Consider the following 12,379-nt stretch of genomic DNA (forward strand, 5'->3'; position numbering starts at 1 on the left):
GCCAAAGTATTGGAGTTTCAGCTTCAGCATCAGTCCTTCCAATGAGTATTCAGGACTGATTTCCTTTAGGATGGACTGGCTGGATCTCCTTGCTGTCCAAGGGACTTTCAAGAGTCTTCTCCAACACTGCAGTTCAAAAGCATAAATTCTTTGGCGCTCAGATTTCTTTATAGTCCAACTCTCACATCCATACGTGACTACTGGAAAAACGATAGCTTTGACTAGGCGGACCTTTGTCAGTAATGTCTCTGCTTTCTAATATACTGTCTAGGTTGGTCATAACTTTTCTTGCAAAGAGCAAGCGTCTTTTAATTTCATTCCTGCAGTTATCATCTGCAGTGATTTTGGAGTCCAAAATTCATTGCTGGGTAGGGAGGATCATAAGATACCCAGCCACTGGGATGGTCCTTTTTTCTTGGGTCTCTAGCCAGTCTGCCTTTCCCTTTTCACCTTTCAGAGTCCTCTATGGTTGCTGCTTTTGTTATTTCCAGGGTTTATAGTTGTACTTGGACAGACAAATCTATACCATTTTGTCTGGACCAAAAGCCCACCAGAAAGTCTATTTTAAAAGGCAGTGTTGTTGTAAATATTCTCCAACCAATCCTTGAAGGACCTGAAACATTCACTGAACAAATGTTGTTGAGCACTTACTATGTGTCAGGAAGTGTCATGGAGATAAAAAATGAACAAAGTATATTTGGTGCCTTCCCTCGTAGAGGGGACTGACTGTTCAGTAGAATGGGGAATTATTTCATAGTAAAAGTTATACTTGGAGGCCAAAATGGTACCACTTATAAAGAACACTTTATCATCTCTGTATCTTCCACTGTAGGGTCAATACAACAAAGACCAGGAGCACGTTATGGCTAGAGGTGCAAAGAAGAGTGCTGACTTCAGAATGACAGTGAAAATAGTAGCCCAGAAAGCATTGCCAAGGAACAGAATCCTGCAGTGTTTACCAAAGAAGAACATGAGCTACATGGGTTGGTCAAAGGAATGGACTTGAGAGTCCTGGTCCTGACAGTAGGTAGAAGCTCAGGCCAATTCTCATCACCTCCCAGAAACACGCTGGGGAGAGATGTAGAGGATGGTTTGATTAGTCCAGAAGTTGTTTGGACAGTAATAAGAAACATGTACAGGAGACAATTAAGGCTGTGTTTCACACAACTAATAAGAAGCCAAATTGGGACAAAAATATCATCTCTGATATTGAGTCATGGAACAGTGTTTTTATCTAACAACTCCCTTTGCTATGGTGATGTTCCTACCTTCAAAATAAAGCTGTGGGGCAATTGGCCATAAAATAAACAGTGGATTCAGAGTGTTGTGGAGATGCTCAAAATCTTTAGACTCTCTAGTTTCTTCAGGGTTCCCTAAAGGCTTGAAGCGCAGGCATCCTTACTAAGCTGAACAGGTAACCTGAAAGGGGTTTTAATAATGATTAGTGTATTATGAGAGAATTGTCTGATTCAGGTTATAATATCTGTGTGTTTGTGAGCATCTGCAATATAATCACTGTCTCACAGAAACACTTGAGAGGTTGTTTCAAGGGCCAATGATTGATGCCTGTGGTCTACTGAGCTGTAATAGTTTTCATGATGATTGGGAAAATCAGAGCACATCTATAAATGCAAAAGTAGTCCCAGCATCTTCAAATATTTGAATATTTGTAAAGTCAGTTAATTCAATAAGAGGCCCTAGACCTCTTTTTCTTGAATATTTTCTTCAAATTGATAATTAGATTATATTGAATACAATTTTTGTTGCATTCCAATAAGATTAGTGCCCTTTCTTGGCCTGTGTACTTGTTCTAGTGTATTTATCTTCATTTGGAAAAATTTTTATTATTGCTATTTCTTTTTACTCATTATTCATTTTTCTACAAGGTATTTTTATTTATACATAACCATTCCACATGTAAATTTCTGGTACTAAAATTTTATTTTCTGAAATATTAAAGCTGCTTAATTTTCTGAACTTTAATCTTAAAGTTATTGAAATGAAACAAGTTTAAAACAGGATAGAGGACATAATGTACCAAGTAGAATTTTCAGAGATACGAGTTTGGTATATACTTTTACATAGCATCAACAAAGCATTCCAATAGTTTTGGTCATTTGTAGTTATTATCAGAAGTAAATCAAGATATTCAGCTGCCCAGTGTACCCCCATTTAAAAAAAATTTTTGGCCGCACCAAGTGCCTTGTAGGGTCTTAGTTCTTAGGCAAGGGACGGAACCCAGCGCCCTCGGCAGTGGAAGCACAGAGTCCTAACCATTGGACTGCCAGGGGATTCCCTGTACCCCCATTTTGAAAGTGCATGACTAAAATCATGGGCGGTAGCAAGAACGGCAGAGACCAAGCTGCCTGGAGCCCATTCTCTAGTGCAGATGATCAGTTGTAACAGACCCTGTGGTCCCTCAGTTCAGTTGAGTTGCTCAGGAGATATGGATTCAGGATTGGGAAGATCCCCTGGAGAAGGAAATGGCACCCCACTCCAGTATTATTGCCTGGGAAATCCCATGGACAGAAAAACCCAGTGGGCTACAGTCCATGGGGTCACAAAAGAACCCGACATGACTTAGTGACTAAAAATAAAAACAACCTGGATTCTTAATCAGGGCAAGAGGGCTCTGAAGTATGAGAGAGAGAGGAGTCTATGTTGGAAGTCAAATTTGCTGCAAAGGAACAAAAATGATGGGATGAAAAAGGATCAGGAAAGAAAGGAGGGAGGAAGGGAGGGAGGGAAAGGAAGGAAAGAAGGGAAAACGAAAATGGTTAACCAATCAGTGTCACACTGACCTGATTTCTCAACTAAAGTCTTTGGGGTTTTGTTTGTTGTCATTGTTATTTGTTTTTATTGAAGTATAGTTGATTTACAATGTCCTGTTAATTTCAGATGTACAGTACAATCATTCATATGTATGTGTACATATATATGCATGTATGTATATGTACTCTTTTTCAGATCTTTTCCCTTATTGATTATTATAAAATCTATAGAGGTTAGGGCTTCCTAATGGCTCAGTGGTAAAGAATCCGCTTGCCAAAGCAGGAGACAAAGGTTTTATCCCTGGTCTGGTAAGATCCCACATGCATAGGGCAACTAAGCCTGTGCGCGACAACTACTGAGCCTGTGCTCTAGAGCCTGGGAGCTGCAACTACTGACCCAGGTGCTACAGCTCCTGAAGCCCGCACACCCTAAAGCTCTTGTGTGTTCTGCAACAGGAGAGGCCACCCCAATGAGAAGCCTGTTCTCTGCAACTAGAGTAGCCCCAGCTCTCTGCAACTAGAGAAAAGCCTGTGCAGCAACAATGACCCAGCACAGCCAAATAAATAATTCTTCTTTTAATATTAAGGTTAGTTCCCTGTGCTATACCCATTGTTGGTTACCCATTTTATATATATAGTAGTGTGTGTATTTAACCAAATTTTGACTTATCCTTAAAGTAGAGAAAAAGCCAATACCCAAGGACATTCCACTGAATAAGAACAATAAAATACTCTTCACAATTTGGCATACCTGGACAGTGGTGGAGTTTCTTTTTTTAACATAAAGCTTCTTTCAGCCAGAAGCTTTTAACCCCACCCACGCCTCCACCCTTAGGCAACAAGGGGACTGGTTGATTATAGGATAAAAAGCATCAAAATGAAACCTCTACCTTTGTATTCTAAGGTAGTGATTCAGAGGTCCCCAAGTGAGTAAAGACATGCATTAAGATGATTCTACCACACTATTTTTTCAGCAAATTGCAAGAAACACTCCTATGAAACCTGTGCAAAAATGCTAGAACAAAACCAGAATGGACTAGAGGATGAAGAGCACACTTTGGAAGAACAAAATTTTACAAAATTTCTTTGATTCTAGATTAAAGAAAATAAGGACTCTACAAAGCAAGAGAAGAATGTCAAATAACCCAAATTCTATCTCTAACTGTCCATATAGTATTTACTAAAACAAGTAAACAAAAGCACTCTAAGAATTTATTTTTTCATCTTTAAAATGTAAAGGAAAACATATGATCAAGTTGTGTAGGAAAGACCTGCCGATATACATTAAACACAGAATTAAGTTCAAATAACTCTGGTAATTATACTTAGAAGGCAGAATCTAAATCTTAAAATCACTAAAAGAAAATCTTGGTGTATAACAATAATTTAACTAATAGTCTGGGACAAAATTCTCAGAGCATGCAAACAAAATGGTGAGGCTGGGGAAAATGGAAAGCAGGATTAGTGCCTTATTTTCCTTCTCTGTCATAAGACATGCTCAATAGAAACGTTAATTCTGTGGTATGATTTTTGCCATATTTTTATTTTTAAATGAGAAAAGCCCTTTTCATTTTCTTAAAACTAAATTCAGGTGATGCAACAGACTAGCTGTATTATAGAGCCTCGCGTATTGTAGAACTGTTACAGAAGAGATCTCTGAGGCTATCTATGAAAATATCTAATGGCCTAACACATTCTATTGTTTCATTTCAGACTCGGAGCAAAATGATGCCAGTCAGCTGAGCCAAGTGTGTACATTCCTCACTCAACCCCAGACAGCTTAATAATGGTTCATTAAGCAGCTAATTAGACTTGCAGTACTTTCAGCCAGGCTCACAGACCCCGCCCAGTCGACACACCTTTGCCATGCTCCTTTCTCTTGGTGCTTCTCACTTGGTTTTGCTGTTTAGAAGTAGCCCAAGAGGGATTTTTATATTCTAGGAAAAACAAGCAAACAACTTTCGTATTTTAAGCATTCTGTTGGTGCAGTGATTTTTGGTTTGTTTTGTTGACTGTGCAGCAAAAGAGGTGCACTAGGGAACTCAGTGATTCCATGACCTAAATCTAAAAGAAGAGACTGAAAATAGTTGGGCAGGTGCCAAAAAGCTACACAGGCAGCACGTGTGCAGGACCATAACTAGTGTGGTTCTTTCATGAAGAACATCTTGCTCTCATGACCTGAAGGAAATCCCAAAGACAGATTCAGACTCCACTTATTTGATTGAGATGATTCGGTATTGCTTGTGGAGAATCCTTGCACTTAGAATTTTGTCCTGGCAAAGGTCAGTTTGTGAACCTCCAGGGTCTGCAAACTGGTCACTTAAATTGAGATTTTGTTCTTGTTTTGAGAATTGTCATAATTGAATTTATTATTTTCTAAATATAGTATTTTATGTATTTCAAGCAAACATTTTATTTACCAATTATCTTTTTTCATCAATCATAATAAAGAAAAAAAATGACACGGACCTCAGAACTGTGGGTGGGATTGCCGTTCATAAGTGCTGACATCTAGTGGTTACACTTTAATAAAGTTCTTTATTAAAGTATTATCCAGGAATTCTTTTCTGCGAGTTCTATCTTAAGTGATTTATTTATTTATTGTCTAAAAGACAATTAATGGTACACATTTTGTTTACACTTTTGTACATTATCTTAATGTGAGTGGGACCGCTTTTATACTTTTTATTTTTTAGCTATTTTTTTAACCAAAGCAAAATAACCTATGTAGTACAAAGTGTTAAAATACAGCATTAAAAAACAGAGTTAAAAAACAGAGATACTAATTCTAATTGGGGCTTTCCTGATGGCTCAGTGGTAAAGAATCCACCTGCAGTGCAGGAGACGAGGGGCCTCAGGTTCAAATCTCTAGGTCAGGAAGATCCTCTGGAGGAGGGCTTGGCAACCCACTCCAGTATTCTTGCCTGAAAAATCCCACAGACAGAAGAACCTGCTGAGCTACAGTACACGGGATCACAAAGCATTGGATGCAACTGAAGTGACTGAGCATGACAATTCTAATTAGGAATGTAATTATCATGGTTTTTTTTTTTATAATCCACAACTTTGTCTAGAAAATCACACAAACAGATCACTGATTTGAAAGAAATGCATAAATTTGTAGCAAGGCTTTGTAGTTACAAAAAACAAACAAAATTACCAAAGAATGCACAGATTAATGTTTATTTCACCTTTGTGTCATATTTCTGTACGCTTCACTAATGTTACATACAGAAAAAAAAAAAAGAAAAGCAAAACAAATGAAAAACTGAAACCACTAATGTTATCACTAACATTAACTAACATTATCACTAACATTAACCATCACTAACATGTTATCACTAATCACTAATGTTATCATTAGAATCATCAATGTTGTCAAGTAGGGAAACAAAATCTAGCAGCCATCAGCAAGAGTACAACACAGACAATTCTGTAAAAAGAAACAGAACTGCTAGAAAACTGTGCATCATATTCCTTCAAACTAGCAAAATGTGCTCCTGCATACAATGGAATATAAACAGAATTGTTCTCTTGTAAGGCACAGAAATGCAAATTCTTTTTTTTTTTTTACTATTGTAGATGAATCAAATGTGTTTGTAATGGTTAATTAAGCTATTACAGAATGGGCCAGGAACATTATGGATTCTGGAGATGATGCCTACTCGAATTCTTGAAGGACAGTGGACCTAGTGATGTAGACCTAGTGAAAGTCGCTCAGTTGTGTCCCACTCCTTGTGACTCCATGGACTATACAGTCCATGGACTTCTCCAGGCCAGAATACTGGAGTGGGTAGCCTATCTATTCTCCAGGGGATCTTCCCCACCCAGGAATTGAACTGGGGTCTCCTCATTGCAGGCAAATTCTTTACCAACTGAGCTATCAGGGAAGCCCCAGTGGACAGTGGACACTCTAGCCAAAAATTTAAAAAAAATATATAAACACAGAAATACAGGATAAAGGTAACTGAGGCTTCCCTTATTTCTTAACATCATTTAGATGGAAATCAAATTTAAATGCCATCCAATGTGCTTTTGAATAGGCTTTGGTTCAGCTCCCAAATATTGATTGCTTGACACAGTCTCCTATGAGAATACTCAGAAGGTGTCGTCTTAAACAACACACCTACTTTTTACGGTGGAGCCACTCTTAGTAGCTGTGCCTTCATGGGACAGCTATCTTTGGAGGAAGTTCTAACCTTTCCTTGTCTCAGTTCAGTTCAGTTGCTCAGTCATGTCCAACTCTTTGCGACTCCATGAACTGCAGCACGCCAGGCTTCCCTGTCCATCTCCAACTCCTGGAGTCCACCCACACCCATGTCCATTGAGTCACTGATGCCATCCAACCATCTCATCCTCTGTTGTCCCCTTCTCCTGTCCTCAATCTTTCCCAGCATCAGGGTCTTTTCAAATGAGTCAGCTCTTCGCATCAAGTGGCCAAAGTATTGGAGCTTCAGCTTCAACATCAGTCCTTCCAATGAACACCCAGGACTGATCTCCTTTAAGATGGACTGGTTAGATCTCCTTGCAGTCCAAGGGACTCTCAAGAGTCTTCTCCAACACCACAGTTCAAAAGCATCAATTCTTCTGTGCTCAGTCTTCTTTATAGTCTAGTTCTCACATCCATACATGACCACTGGAAAAATCATAGCCTTGACTGCTGTGACTCCATGAACAGCACCCACCAGGCTTCCCTGTCCCTGGGATTCTCCAGGCAAGAACACTGGAGTGGGTTGCGATTTCCTTCCCCAATGCGTGAAAGTGAAGTTGCTCAGTTGTGTCCGACTCTCAGCGACCCCGTGGTCTGCAGCCTACGAGGCTCCCCTGTCCCTGGGATTTTCCAGGCAAGAATACCAAAGTGGGTAGCCATTTCCTTCTCCAATAGCCTTGACTAGATGGACCTTTGTTGACAAAGTAATGTCTCTGCTTTTTAATATGCTGTCTAGGTTGGTCATAACTTTCCTTCCAAGGAGTAAGCGTCTTTTAATTTCATCACTGCAGTCACCATCTGCAGTGATTTTGGAGCCCCCCCAAAAAAGTCTGACACTGTTTCCACCGTTTCCCCATCTATTTGCCATGAACTGATGGTACCGGATGCCATGATCTTAGTTTTCTGAATGTTGAGTTTTAAGCCAGCTTTTTCACTCTCCTCTTTAACTTTCATCAAGAGGCTCTTTAGTTCTTCACTTTCTGCCATAAGGGTGGTGTCATCTGCATATCTGAGGTTATTGATATTTCTCCCAGCAATCTTGGTTCCAGCTTGTGCTTCATCCAGCCCAGCATTTCTCATGATGTACTCTGCATATAAGTTAAATAAGCAGGGTGACAATATACAATCTTGATGTGCTCCTTTTCCTATTTGGAACCAGTCTGTTGTTCCATGTCCAGTTCTAACTGTTGCTTCCTGACCTGCATACAGACTTCTCAAGAGGCAGGTCAGGTGGTCTGGTATTCCCATCTCTTCAAGAATTTTCCACAGTTTATTGTGATCCACCCAGTCAAAGGCTTTGGCATAGTCAAGAAAGCAGAGATAGATGTTTTTCTGGAACTCTCTTGCTTTTTTGATGATCCAGCGGATGTTGGCAATTTGATCTCTGGTTCCTCTGTCTTTTCTAAAACCAGCTTGAACATCTGGAAGTTCATGGTTCATGTATTACTGAAGCCTGGCTTGGAGAATTCTGAGCATTACTTTACTAGCGTGTGAGATGAGTACAATTGTGCAATAGTTTGAGCATTCTTTAGCATTGCCTTTCTTTGGGGTTGGAATGAAAACTGACCTTTTCCAGTCCTGTGGCCACTGCTGAGTTTTCCAAATTTGCTGACATATTGAGTGCAGCACTTTCACAGCATCATCTTTCAGGATTTGAAATAGCTCAACTGGAATTCCATCACCTCCACTAGATTTGTTCATAGTGATGCTTCCTAAGGCCCACTTGACTTCACATTCCAGGATGTCTGGCTCTAGGTAAGTATGAGTGATCACACCATCATGATTATCTGGGTCATTAAGATCTTTTTTGTACAGTTCTTCTGTGTATTCTTGCCACCTCTTCTTAACATCTTCTGCTTTTGTTAGGTTCCTACCATTTCTGTCCTTTATTAAGCCCATCTTTGCATGAAATGTTCCCTTGGTATCTCTAATTTTCTTAAAGAAATCTCTAGTCTTTCTCATTCTATTGTTTTCCTCTATTTCTTTGCATTGATCACTGAGGAGGGCTTTCTTATCTTTCCTTGCTATCCCTTGGAACTCTGCATTCAAATGGGTATATCTTTCCTTTTTTCTTTTCTCAGCTCTTTTTAAGGCCTCCTCAGACAGCCATGTTGCTTTTTTGCATTTGTTTTTCTTGGGCATATGCCGGGGTCCAGCCCCAGTGGATCCAGGGAAATTCGAAGGAGAAACGGCTTCGGCGATCAGGATATGATAGCTTTAATTAAATATTAATTAGAGTTATAAAGAGTAATAGAATAAGGATAGCTCATCGAGAAAATTCAGTGGAGAAAAGAGGCTGAATAACTTGGTTTACGTGGAAAGCCAATAAAATTCCAAAATAAGGAATTTACATCACCTATGTAGGCCACAGGCGTCCTCCCGTTCTCCCAAAGGAGAGGAGACACTAAGGCCTCCCCAGTCAGATCTTAGAAGCCCAGGCATAATTAGTAGGCTTGACGAGCCTCCACGTTCCAGATGGGGATTCAGCCAGAAGGTGAGAGAAAGAACGACATGGGGAGACCAGTCTTTCAAGGAACTGATCCCATTTTTTATTTTTCCAGGGTCTGTTTTTATACACTGAGATGTTATACAAAAGTCACGCGGGGTCAGCAGTCCTGACTTTTATTAAAGTCAGGTGCTTCATACAAATGTATACAGAGGTCTTAGGGGTGTTACATCATCTTCTGGCCAGGGGGCATGCTGACAACTTATGACCCTCTCCTTGTGACAGCAGTCAGTCAACCAGAACACTTATTTCTCCAGGGGTGATTATTCTTAAAACAAATGCCACCTTCCGAAGGCACCAGATAAAGTTACATTCTTATAGGGTGAGGGTGTAGTGGGTTTTAATTAAGGAAAGAATTTGCTTAGCCTAAGGTCTAACGTGATTAATATCAAAGGTTAATACTTATTTCTTCTATATATTCATTAATGTGTATAAGGGCAGGGGATATGGAGACTTAGCAGTAAACATTGGCTCAACAAATGAAAAATCCTTCACCAATACAATTTCTAATCAGCCCACTATACTACACTAATAATTTTCTAACTTCTCAAAAGAATCTGTTTTTAGAAGGTTTAAAGCATCTCGTGCCTCTCACGGTTGGGAGGCTGTGAACAATCACATGTGGCCAGACAAGCCTGTCAGGCGAGCTAGAGAACCTTCAGAGGAGTTTGTAGATTGAAACACTCCTATCACACCCAGGAATTATTATTAACTGGAGCTCTAAGTTAACTCCTTCTCCGAAAGAGGTGGTGGGGGACAGCCCCCCGTAAAGTCAGAGGTGTAGGTGAGAGCACAAAGTAGTAAAGTAGGCAGTCTCTGGTTTTGGGGGTAGATGCTCGAGAATTTCCAGGAGGACTCCTGAGGCTCAATCCCGCCTTTCCGTATGTTGAACCTCCTTCCTCATGACCTTTGCCACAGGCGGAGGTCCTCATGCTGGCTCCTGGCAGGCATGGTCTTGATTCCTGTCTCCTGTACAATGTCATGAACCTCCATCCATAGTTCATCAGGGACTCTGTCTATCAGATCTAGTCCCTTAAATCTATTTCTCACTTCCACTGTATAGTCATAATGGATTTGATTTAGGTCATACTTGAATGGTCTAGTGGTTTTCCCTAGTTTCTTCAATTTCAGTCTGCATTTGGCAATAAGGAGTTCATGATCTGAGCCACAGTCAGCTCCCGGTCTTGTTTCTGCTGACTGTATAGAGCTTCTCCATCCTTGGCTGCAAAGAATATAATCAATCTGATTGTCTACCCTCCCTATTATGTGTAACAGTGTCTCTCTTTTCACAGTCAAGAGTCCATATTGCTATTTTATCAGCTTTAGCTCTAACATTAACAGCAGCACCACATATATTATCACTGTGAAAAGTGAAAGTGAAGTCGCTCAGTCGTGCCCAACTCTTTGTGACCCCATGGATAGTAGCCTGCACCAAGCTCCAACATTCATGGGATTTTCAAGGCAAGAGTACTGGAGTGGGTTGCCATTTCCTTCTCCAGGGAATCTTCCCAACCCAGGGATCGAACCCAGGTCTCTCACATTGTAGACAGATGCTTTACCGTCTGAGCCACCAGGGAAGTCAGTAATCATCAAAAGATTCTTCAATAAGGTACAGCAGCATCTGTAGCCAAAAGCGATTGAGATCACTTCACCTCTGCTGTTTGTTCAGTGTAATTAGCCATCATCCTCCTTGTTTGTTTTTCTCATCTTTCCACATAGGCTTAATTCCATCCTTAAAAAGTGAGTATTCACAGCTGGACATTAAATTACTAGGCAACTGGATATGGTTGTACAGAGCCCAAAAGCCTTCAAGAGTATCAAACTTAGAGATCAGCTGAAGGTTTGCTTTTGCCAAGTTTTGCTTTTATCATTTTTAAAAAGCCAGAGTGCCCATCTGTTCTGTAAGGGATGTTTCATATATTGTTCTGGATTAGCCACCTCCTGATAGATTTCTCTTTTCTCTGCAGGTAGGAATTAGGAGTAGAGGTGGTTTCTGGTTCCACAGTCACCATCTTAGATCCCTCTCCATAATAAGTTATTTTAAAAGTACTTCAAAGCATGGGTTATTTTATTTCTCCTTATAAAACTCTGTATTTCAAATGCTTTGGTTAAGAAAAACCAGTCTAAAACTTTGAAACTAAACACAGGCTTTTCAATCTTCTCCCCCATGCAACTATGCCCTTCACAGTATGGTGCTTTCTCTTCATAACATCCTGCTCGATGCAGTGATTTTCAGGAGGGTCATGGAGGAGAGGTGAGTCCTAGGGTGCAGGTGAGGAGTTTCCTGAACCTCTTGAAACACTAGTTTTAAGTCAGTCTTTAGTTACTGCTTTTGAATGTGGATAGCAGTGCTGGATAGTCATGATACTTAAATTTGTTGAAATTTCCTGGAAGCTTAGATCGCATACTATTTTGGTGATTTAAAAAAAAGATCACTTAGAATAAAAACATACACTTATTAGGCATGTGCCCAGACTAGCCCTAGGGATACAACATGAATTATTGTGAACCTTAACACTGAGAAATCTTAAGATCAGGAAGCCAAATGTGTCATAAAATAATTTCGATTTAGTATGAGAGGTAATGCGTTGGAATTCCAGTAGAACTATTCAAAACCCAAAAGGAGGATGCCATCAAGGTGTTGCATTCAATATGTCAGCAAATCTGGAAGACCCAGCAGTGGCTACAGAACTGGAAAAGGTCAATCCTCGTCTCAATTCCCAAGGGTAGTATCAAAGAATGTGCTAACCATTGGACAATCGCACTCATCTCCCATGCTAGTAAGGTCATGCTTAAAATCTTGCATGCTAGGCTTCAGCATTATGCAAACCAAGAACTTCCAGATGTTCAAGCTGGGTTTAGAAAAGGAAGAGGAACCAGAGATCAAATTGC

The 12,379-nt window shown here is 40.1% G+C and overlaps 1 pseudogene; it reads right to left on the reverse strand.

Moving 5' to 3' along the window:
• Nucleotides 1–6,746: 6,746 nt before the first annotated feature.
• Nucleotides 6,747–11,594, reverse strand: LOC100138772 (eukaryotic translation initiation factor 4E-like; annotated as a pseudogene).
• Nucleotides 11,595–12,379: the final 785 nt, after the last annotated feature.

The sequence above is a fragment of the Bos taurus genome, chromosome 9 (assembly GCF_002263795.3).
Source record: "Bos taurus isolate L1 Dominette 01449 registration number 42190680 breed Hereford chromosome 9, ARS-UCD2.0, whole genome shotgun sequence".
Classification (NCBI taxonomy): Eukaryota; Metazoa; Chordata; class Mammalia; order Artiodactyla; family Bovidae; genus Bos; species Bos taurus.